Source organism: Rhinopithecus roxellana, unplaced genomic scaffold, assembly GCF_007565055.1.
Source record: "Rhinopithecus roxellana isolate Shanxi Qingling unplaced genomic scaffold, ASM756505v1 contig4574, whole genome shotgun sequence".
NCBI classification, from domain to species: domain Eukaryota; kingdom Metazoa; phylum Chordata; class Mammalia; order Primates; family Cercopithecidae; genus Rhinopithecus; species Rhinopithecus roxellana.
Window position 1 is genome coordinate 55,367 of NW_022143383.1, and position 11,436 is coordinate 66,802.

At 44.0% G+C, this 11,436-nt stretch overlaps 1 pseudogene; it reads right to left on the minus strand.

The window, feature by feature from the left end:
- Window positions 1–8,999: 8,999 nt before the first annotated feature.
- Window positions 9,000–11,065, minus strand: LOC104667289 (annotated as a pseudogene).
- Between the last annotated feature and the right edge of the window lie 371 nt (window positions 11,066–11,436).

An 11,436-nucleotide genomic window follows, 5' to 3' on the forward strand; every position in this document is an offset into this window, starting at 1 on the left:
TTTTGTGATGTTTGCAGTATTTTTCAGCATTTTCATACATATAATTTCCATGATTTAATTTCTTTTCCTATATAAACATTAATTTTTGTGCTTAATTTTGTATTGCTAACATTGTGCTATTTTTTTTTCACAGAGAGCCCCTATAATGTATGCTCCTCAGGCCCTGCAGCGCCTTGGTCCTCCTGTCCTTGTTATGGCAAGTGTTCACCAGCCCAAGGAAAGACTGTGCTGTCTCATGCTTCCCAGGCCTCCGATGCACTCACCCCTCCTTCCAGAGCGATTTCTCTTTGCTGGATGAGGGGTTTCTAACCTCTTCATTTTCAGTCTTTTACCACTGATTTGTGACATTATTTTTGGTAAAGAAAGTCTTAAGAAAAGGCATAAAATTTCCAAAATGGGAATTGAGTGATATGGAATTTTGTAATTTTTGATATTTGTAGGCACAGATCGGTGTGGTGAAACCCTGTCTTACTCTCCTACAAAGACCCAGTGGCTTCAGAACACAGTTCAGACAATTCATTTGGCTCTGAAGATATACCTGCTCACCCTCAGCATCCCTATCCACTTCTTCCCTCCTAAAGAGAAGACACACAGGGAGAAGGTAGGGGAAGCCCAGTATACAGCCCACACTTTACTCCCAGCTTTCTCAAGGGAGAGAGAATTGTGTCTGAGAAGTGGCTTAGTTTACACAAAATCATCTCTTCATTGTGTGTCTTGATGGTGGTTGCTTGTGTCAAAGGAGACCTTCCGTTCAGGTAGAAAATCATGAGCAACTCCCTGCAGGGATGTCTTCACCCCTAATCACCACTCTGAGCACCTCCTACTCTGCATGCAACCCCTCTCTCCCAACAGAAGCTCGAGTGACTACATCTGCCCACCCCAAAGAGGATGAGTACCAGACTCAAGTCATGGCCTCAGGTATGATGCTTCGCTTCCCAGATCCCAAAGATCTCTGTAAAATCAAGTCCAAGCAGAGATGAAAGCTCTCCTCTCTGCCTGTCTCCTGGTGCAGGCCCGCAGAGGAGACCTCCCCCAGGGCAGGAACCACCAATTCAAGGGTGAGAGCAGTACAGTGGCATGGGAGTAAGAGGTGGTTGGTGCAGCTGGCCTGGTACAAACCCCTAGACATTCTGACATGTGGATTGCACCAAGGACATTCTGTCCTCCAAAGGAACTTCATAGATTTGGAAAGAGCAGAACTGTTTCTGTGAAAGGAAAGAGAGAGGGACAATCAGGGTGGGTTGCATTTAAAGTGGGAGACACCCAGACATGAGACATCAGAGTGGGGGCAAGGATGGATGGAGGTGAGACACTGTGCCCCTACCTGCTCCGGCTGAGTCCCAGAGCACAGAACCAAACTGTGCAGTGATGACTCCATTTCCCCTCCCAGGTGGGGATGGAAGCCTCCAGGTCACCAGGTGGCATTGCCTCCATTTCCAGCCTGCAGGGTTCCTGCCCCAGCACAGCCCTGTGAGGAGCAGCCTGTACAGGGTCTCAGGAGTCCCACGGATGCAGGACAGGGGGAGGTGGCTCACTGCCCCCAGCTCCTTCAACCTCTTGTGCCCAGGCATGCACTAAGAGAGGTCAGAGGGAAGAAGCCAGGGCAGGGCAACTCCCCCTCAAAGAGCTGGGTCATGGGACATCACACTAACTGGTATCAAATGATACTACAAGGCTACAGTTACTAAAACAGCATGGTACTGCTACCAAAACAGAGATATAGACCAAGGGAGCAGAACAGAGGCCTCAGAAATAACACCACACATCTACAACCATCTGATCTTTGACAAATCTGACAAAAACAAGCAATGGGAAAGGATTCTCTACTTAATCAATGGTGCTGGTAAAACTGGCTAGCCATATGCAGAAAACAGAAACTGGGCCCCTTCCTTATATTTTATACAAAAATTAACTCAAGATAGATTAAAGACTTAAATGTAAAACCTAAAACCATAAAACCCTAGAAGAAAACCTAGGCAATACCATTCAGTACATAGGTATGGGCAAAAACTTCATGACTAAAACACCAAAAACAATGGTAACAAAAGCCAAAATTGAGAAATGGGATCTAATTAAACTAAAGAGCTTCTGCCCACCAAAAGAAACTATCATCAGAGTGAACAGGCAACCTGCAGAAAGAGAGACATTTTTTGTAATCTATCCATCTGACAAAGGTCTCATATCCAGAATCTACAAGGAATTACAAGGAACTGCAAGAAAAAAAAACAAGGAACCCCAGCAAAAAGAGGGCAAAGGATATGAAGAAACACATCTCAAGACATTCATGCAACCAATAAACACATAAAAAAAAGCTCATCATCACTGATCATTAGAGAGATGCAAATCAAAACCACAATGAGATACTATCTCATGCCAATTAGAATGGCAATCATTAAAAAGTCAGGAAACAACAGATGCTGGCGAGGCTGTGGAAAAATACGAATGCTTTTACACTGTTGATGGGAGTGTAAATTACATCAACCATTGCGGAAGACAGTATAGTGATTCCTCAAGGATCTAAAACCAGAAATACCATTTGACCCAGCAATCCCATTACTGGTATATAGCCAAAGGATTATAAACCATTGTACTATAAAGACATATGCACATATATGTTTGTTGCACCACTATTTACAATAGCAAAGACTTGGAACCCAAATGTCTACCAGTGATAGACTGGATAAAGAACATGTGGCACATACACTATGCAGCCATAAAAGAGAATGAGTTCACGTCCTTTGCAGGGACATAGTTGAAGCTGGAAACCATCATTCTCAACAACTAACACAGGAACAGAAAAACAAACACCACATGTTCTCACTCATAAGTGCCAGTTGAACAATGAGAACACATGGACACAGGGAGGGGAACATCACACATCAGGGCCTGTCAGAGGGTAGGGGACAAGGGGAGGAAGAGCATTAAGACAAATACCTAATGCATGTGATGCTTAAAACCTAGATGATAGGTTGATAGGTGCAACAAACCACCATGGCACATGTACAGCTGTGTAACAAACCTGCACATTCTGCACGTGTATCCCAGAACTTAAAGTTTTTAAAAGTGGACATAGAACATGAACAAAAACATTTTTCAAAAGAAGACATACAAGTGTCAAACAAGCATGTGAAAAAATGCTCAACATCACTAAATATCTGAGAAATACAAATTGAAACCACAATTAGATATCATTGTACACCAGGGAGAAAGGCTGTTACTAAATGTCAAAAGACAGCAGAGTGCAGTGGTTCATGTATATAATCACAGCACTTTGAGAGGCCAAAATGGAAAGATTGCTTGTGGCCAGGAGTTCAAGACTAGCCTGGACAAAATAGTGAAACCCTGTCTCTACAAAAAATAAAAATGTCTTGCCATGGGCCTGTAGTCCCAGCTACTCGGGAGGCTGAGGCAGGTGGATCATTTGAGCCCAAGAGTTTGAGGCTACAGTTAGGTATGATCGTGCCAGTGCCTTTCAGCCTGGGTAAGGTGTGTGAGACCTTGTCTCAAAAGAAAGTCAAAAAACAACAGACATTGGAGAAGATGTGGGGAAAAGAAAAATATTATGCACTGTTGATGGAAGTGTATGTTAGTACAACCTCTATAGAAAACAGTATGCTTTCTCAGCAACTACCCTGTGATCCAGCAATTCTACTACTGGATAGGTATCCCCTAAAAATAAATCATTATATGAAAATGACACCTGCACTTGTATGTTTCTTGCAGCACTTTTCACAATAGCAAAGTCATGGTATCGATGGACAGATGGACAGTTGGATGAAACAAGGTGGTGTGTGTGTCTGACTACTACTCCATATATATATATATATATATATATATATATATATATATATATATACACATACACACACACACACACACACACATACATACATACATACATATATATACACACACACACACACATACACACACACACACACACACACACAATTGGATATACATATATCCAATACTATTCCATATGTGTATATATACACACACACCATGGAATACCACTCAGCCACAAAAATGAATGAAATTATGTTGTTGTTGTTTTTGTATTTTGCAGCAATCTATATGGAACTAGAGACCATTATCCTCATTGAAATGACTCAAACTGAAAATCAAAAACTGCATGCTCTCACTTGTAAGTGGGAGCTAAACAATGGGTACTCACGGACATGCAGAGTGGAAGGATAGACAGCGGAGGCTCAAAGAACGGGAAAGTGGGATGGAGGTGAATGTGAAATAGCACCTAGTGAGTATAATGTACATTATCTGGTAATGCGTACCCTAGAAGCCCAGATTTCACCTCTATGCAATATGTCCACAAAACACAACTACGTCTGTATCCTGAAATCCATAAAAATAAATAAATCCCCCAGGTTAGATGCATACATTTAGGCATTTTATTCTATGTAAATTCTACCTCATTCAAGGCAATTTTTTTTTTTTTTTTTTTTTTTTTTTTTTTTTATTATACTTTAAGTTCTAGGGTACATGGGCATAACGTGCAGGTTTGTTACATATGTATACTTATGCCATGTTGGTGTGCTGCACCCATCAACTCGTCAGCACCCATCAATTCATCATTTATATCATGTATAACTCCCCAATGCAATCCCTCCCTCCTCCCCCCTCCCCCCTCCCCATGATAGACCCCAGTGTGTGATGTTCCCCTTCCCGAGTCCAAGTGATCTCATTGTTCAGTTCCCACCTATGAGTGAGAACATGCGGTGTTTGGTTTTCTCTTCTTGTGATAGTTTGCTAAGAATGATGGTTTCCAGCTGCATCCATGTCCCTACAAAGGACGCAAACTCATCCTTTTTTATGGCTGCATAGTATTCCATGGTGTATATGTGCCACATTTTCTTAATCCAGTCTGTCACAGATGGACATTTGGGTTGATTCCAAGTCTTTGCTATTGTGAATAGTGCCGCAATAAACATACGTGTACATGTGTCTTTGTAGTAGACTAATTTATAATCCTTTGGGTATATACCCAGTAGTGGGATGGCTGGGTCATATGGTACATCTAGTTCTAGATCCTTGAGGAATTGCCATACTGTTTTCCATAATGGTTGAAAGAATCAATATCGTGAAAATGGCCATACTCCCCAAGGTTATTTATAGATTCAATGCCATCCCCATCAAGCTACCAATGACTTTCTTCACAGAATTGGAAAACACTGCTTTAAAGTTCATATGGAACCAAAAAAGAGCCCGCATTGCCAAGACAATCCTAAGTCAAAAGGACAAAGCTGGAGGCGTCACGCTACCTGACTTCAAACTATACTACAAGGCTACAGTAACCAAAACAGCATGGTACTGGTACCAAAACAGAGATATAGACCAATGGAACAGAACAGAGTCCTCAGAAATAATTCCGCACATCTACAGCCATCTGATCTTTGACAAACCTGAGAGAAACAAGAAATGGGGAAAGGATTCCCTATTTAATAAATGGTGCTGGGAAAATTGGCTAGCCATAAGTAGAAAGCTGAAACTGGATCCTTTCCTTACCCCTTATACGAAGATTAATTCAAGATGGATTAGAGACTTAAATGTTAGACCTAATACCATAAAAACCCTAGAAGAAAATCTAGGTAGTACCATTCAGGACATAGGCATGGGCAAGGACTTCATGTCTAAAACACCAAAAGCAACGGCAGCAAAAGCCAAAATTGACAAATGGGATCTCATTAAACTAAAGAGCTTTTGCACAGCAAAAGAAACTACCATCAGAGTGAACAGGCAACCTACAGAATGGGAGAAAATTTTTGCAACCTACTCATCTGACAAAGGGCTAATATCCAGAATCTACAAAGAACTCAAACAAATATACAAGAAAAAAACAAACAACCCCATCAAAAAGTGGGGAAAGGATATGAACAGACATTTCTCAAAAGAAGATATTCATACAGCCAACAGACACATGAAAAAATGCTCATCATCACTGGCCATCAGAGAAATGCAAATCAAAACCACAATGAGATACCATCTCACACCAGTTAGAATGGCAATCATTAAGAAGTCAGGAAACAACAGGTGTTGGAGAGGATGTGGAGAAATAGGAACACTTTTACACTGTTGGTGGGATTGTAAATTAGTTCAACCATTCAAGGCAATTTTTAAAAATCAGGTGAGTTTTCCAAGCAGTGCACAGAGGACCAGTGCCGGCAGCATGGCTCCCTGAGGGGAGAAGCAAGAGACACCTGTGGGCTCCCACATTCATCCAGCAGCTGCTGCTCCCTCTCCTGACACCCCACCGCCTGCCAGGGGTCTCCCGCACTTTCCACCCGGCCCCACCCACAGTTACCGTGAGACTCCCTTCCCTGCTCACACCCGCCTCAGGATGAACTACTTCTTTGATGTGGAGATGGGGCAAACCACATGTGCCAAGTTCCAGCCCAACTTGGACAACTGTTCCTTCCATGAGCAGCCAGAACTTCAGGAGGTATGTGCCTGATGTGGGTCAGGGAACAGTTGTGCACTGCAGAGTTGTGTGTGTGTGTGTGTGCTTCTTCACATGCTTTGAAGGGTATGTATGTAAGCACATCGGTATGCCTAGAGCAGGGCATGCAGGCATGGGTACATGTATATGGAAAGATGCATGTGTTTTTGTGCACACACAGGCAGATGTGTGTTGGGAGGGACATGGATGTGTGTGCATATGAAGTTATATGTCTGTGCATGTACATGTGAGTAGGTGTGCAGGTGTGGTTTTGCACATGGAAAGGTGCATGTGTATACACGCATATGCAAGTGTGTGTGGGAGGTGCATGGGAGTGTGTGTGTGCATGTGGTTGTGTGGGGAAGTATGGATATTGGTGCATAGATCCATGTAGGTGAGGATTGGGGTGAGTTCATGTAGATGCCTATGTGTGTGCATGTAGGTGGGGTGCTATGGAAGGGGTAATGAATTTGATTTGCTAAGTGGGCTTTAGCTTGGGAATGGGGGTGCTGGGAGCTCCACCCTGTGTGCTTTGGGTTGTTGCCTGCTGGACCATAGGAAGCAGCTACAGGGCTGGGTGCTGGGCAGGGAGATGGGGCTCTGCCATGCAAAAGAAAACCTGATGCCTTCTCTACCTGTCTCCTGGTGCAGGCCCGCAGAGGAGACCTCCCTGAGGATAGGAGTCACCAATTCAAGGGTGGTCCCTTTCTCCCAGCCTCAGGCACCTGCCCACAGCTACAGTCACACTGAGCAGATTAGAGGGACCTAGAGGTCTGTTAGCTGCAAAGCCCTGGACCAGCCCCGCTGACCCAACACCAGCCTCTCCAAGGACCTGCTGGGTCTTGTGACGTCTCCCGTCAGGGAAGAGCTCCCAAGCTGATAAGCAACTTCAGCAAAGTCTCAGGATACAAAATTAATGTGCAAAACCCCCCTTTCTTAAGCCCAGAAATATTTAGATGCTTTAAAAAATGAGAGTAGGGAATCAAATCATTTGGTACTATGGGAAGCTGCTAAAATAATATTTGATAGCAAAAGTATGTAATGTGCTGTCTCACCCAGTAGTAAACCAAAAATAAACTGAAACTTTAAGGAATCTGAAGTTATTTTCCTTGATTAAATAGAATTATTAAACTAATATGAGGAGAACATGAAACCATGCAACCTCCTATCAACTTTGAAAAAGTGATTGAACCACTTAGCTTTCAGATGATGAACACTGATAAGTCATTTGTCATTACTACTATAAATTTAAAAATATGTTAAGGTGGCCTATGGGGGTTAAAAAGGAGCCTCTGGTAAATTATGCTGAAGATCACAGAAAGGAAAATGTAACTAATTTTATAATACAATACCATTTGAACTGAAATACAACATGCTTTGTAATTCTATTGCCCTGGATTGAGACTGGATTAGAATGTTCCCTTTCAACCATAATGTACATAACCAGTTGAATAATAGGACTTTTATTATTATTAAAAAAAATTTTTTTGAGATGGAGTCTCACTCTGTTGCCCAGGCTGGAGTGCAGTGCCACAGTCTCGGTTCACTGGAACCTCCACCTCCCAGGTTCAAGCAATGTCCAGCTAATTTTTATATTTTTAGTAGAGACAGGGTTTCACCGTGTTGGCCAGGCTGGTCTGGAACTCCTGACCTCAAGTTATCCACCCGCCTTGGCCTCCCAAAGTGCTAGGATGACAGGCATGAGCCACCGTGCCTGGTCTATTTTTAAATTTTTCTTAAGACATAGTCTTGGCCGGGCGCGGTGGCTCAAGACTGTAATCCCAGCACTTTGGGAGGCCGAGACGGGCGGATCACGAGGTCAGGAGATCGAGACCATCCTGGCTAACACGGTGAAACTCTGTCTATACTAAAAAAATACAAAATACTAGCCAGATGTGGTGGTGGGTGCTTGTAGTCCCAGATACTTGGGAGGCTGAGACAGGAGAATGGTGTAAACCTAGGAGGCAGAGCTTGCAGTGAGCTGAGATCTGGCCACTGCACTCCAGCCTGGGTGACAGAGTGAGACTCCGTCTCAAAAAAAAAAAAAAAAAAAAAAAAAAAAAAAAAAAAAAAAAGACATAGTCTTGCTCTGTCACCCAGGCTGGAGTGCAGTGGCACGGTCTTGGCTCACTGTAACCTCCATCTCCCAGGTTCAAGCGATTCTCCTGCTTCAGCCTGTCAGACAGTTGGGATTACAGGTGCCCCCCACCAAGCCCGGCTCATTTTTTAAATTATGGTAGAGACACGGTTTCACCATGTTGGTTGGACTGGTCTCGAATTCTGGGCCTCAGGTAATCTCCCCTCCTCAGCCTCCCAAAGTGCTGGGATTACAGGCCCAGCCGAATAATAGGACTTTTAAAAGTCCTATTTCTTGGCTCTGCTATTGTTTAATAATCCAACCCAAGGAGTTTGTTATAAAGGTTATTTATTGTCTTCAATATCTTTGTGATGAATGCAATTCACACACACACACACGAAGTCCTGAGAATCTTTCATAAAAAAATAGATGTGCTCTGTGGCCGCGTCCCGGCCTGGGGGTGAGGGATCAGCTGTCCCTGGTGCGCCTGTACTCCGCGGTGCCATCAGCCACGATGGCATCAAGCGGGGAGCGCTTCTTGCGGATGCTGCGCCCAGAGGAGATGAGGTCCGCGTAGCCCAGCTGGTGCGAGAAGGCGAGAAGGCGTAGGCCGAAGCGCCGCGATGACACGCCCCGGCGGAACACCTGCTGCCGCCGCTGCCACTGCTCCTCCGCCTTCAACCGCTTGCGATGCTTCTGGATCTTATCGCTTTCTGATGCCCAAATGGTCATTGACAGGAATCGGATGGCAACGACGGGCAGTGAGCACACGGCAACAGTCAGGATTATAGTTAACCAAATGTATGGCTGTCTCAGAGCGTTTGAAGCTGTGCCTGTAAATTGAAATGTAGGTGGAAAGAGAACATGTATTCCAGCACTATGAAAGTCAAACATGATGCCAAAATAAAGTGCAATGTTCCAAAAATTGAAAAAGCATTCACAAAAGTCCAATAAGAAGTATCCAAGCCAATCTGGAAATTGACTGTTATTACAAGAGCAGAGGCAATGGTGACAGCAAAAGACTGGTAGTCAGAAGGTGCCTCTCCATCCTGCCCTACGGTTTGCAGATAAGCTCCAAGAGGTGTGAAGAAGAGGTTGATCGATGTTAAGACCCCATGCAACAAGCTTACGAAGAATCTCTTATAGTTGAATAGTAAGTCTCTTTGTCCCACTATGTGTAACCCAGGGAATCGGAGGCTCAGTTTGTCACTCACATCCTGGTCGAGCAGTCCCATGAGGAGCATGGGCAGGCTGGAGTATAGCACGTTGTAGAGAGTGATGAACCAGTCCTCATATGCAGTCTGTGCAGAGTAGCCATTGAAGAAGGAGTACCAGAAATGAACCAAAGTAAAGGCAAAGTTTTTGTAAAAGAAGTATTGTAGGGCCGGGCGCGGTGGCTCAAGCCTGTAATCCCAGCACTTTGGGAGGCCGAGACGGGCGGATCACGAGGTCAGGAGATCGAGACCATCCTGGCTAACATGGTGAAACCCCGTCTCTACTAAAAAAAATACAAAAAAGTAGCCGGGCGAGGTGGCGGGCGCCTGTAGTCCCAGCTACTCGGGAGGCTGAGGCAGGAGAATGGCGTAAACCCAGGAGGCGGAGCTTGCAGTGAGCTGAGATCCGGCCACTGCACTCCACCCTGGGCGGCAGAGCGAGACTCCGTCTCAAAAAAAAAAAAAAAAGAAGTATTGTAGGAAGTTGCACATCCTTATGTAAGACCACCGGCCGTGCACCAGCAGCAGCCTCTGCAGATAGCGGAACTGAGCAAAGGAATAGTCACTGGACATGACAGCTTGCATTCCTTCTTGTCCACTTATTCCAACGCCAGTGTGGGCAGTTTTGATCATGTTCACATCATTGGCCCCGTCTCCGATGGCCAGCGTGATGGCTTTCTTGTACCTCTTCAACAGGTCCACCACCATGGCCTTCTGCTTGGGGGTGGCGCAGCAGCAGATGACTCCGCTGCACTCGCAGGCCAGGTCCACAAAGATTTTCTGCCGCTGCTCTTTCTTAGCTTCTAGCCTCCTTTTACTTTGGGTCCGCATCCGTCTTTCTTCTTCTGTTCTTGGGAACTTCAGCTTCAGAATCTTACTTCTCTTGGTCTTTTTCTCGAGAAGCATTTCATTCAACCAAGAACCAGTGATGATTAACGCACGGTTTCCACCGGGTGGAAAAAAAGGTTCCTGCACAGGAGGTGCAAACTTTGCATAGACTCCACCTCTATTCCTCTGGTTTTCCATCCTTGCATGAAGAAGAGAATTAATATCTTCCCCACAGCAGATGGTGGTGTCTTCAGTCAGAAGTTTACAAGCAAATCCTATATTTTCAGCAGTTTCCTTTTTGTCTCCAGTAAGCACCCAGATCTTAATGTCAGCTTTGGCAAGTTTTGAAATGGTTTCTGGAACTCCATCCTGTAGCTTGTCTTCAATAGCTGTAGCTCCCAGGAGAATTAAGTCTTTTTCAATCTCCTCATATACTTTATCCAGAGCTTCGTCCCGGTTGGTGGAGGCCACACTGGCAGCCATAAACTTTTTATTTAATGGTATTATTTTTAATTGAGTTATTTGAGTTCCTTGTGGATTCTCAATATTAGCCTTTTATCAGATACATTGTTTGCAAATATTTTCTTTCATTCTGTAGGGTATCTGTTTACTCTGTTGATTATTTCTTTTGCTGTGCAGAAGCTTTTTAGTCTAATTAAGTCCCATTTGTCTGAGGTAGTTGATGATGTGCTTCATTTTGAGGACTTAGTCATAAATTCTTTGCCTAGATCAATATCCAGAAGATTTCTCCTAGGTTATCTTCTGTGATATTATTGTTTCAGTTCTTACATTTAAGTCTTTAATCACCTTGAGTTAATTTTTTTATATGGTGAGAGATAAGGGTCCAGTTTCATGTTTCTGCA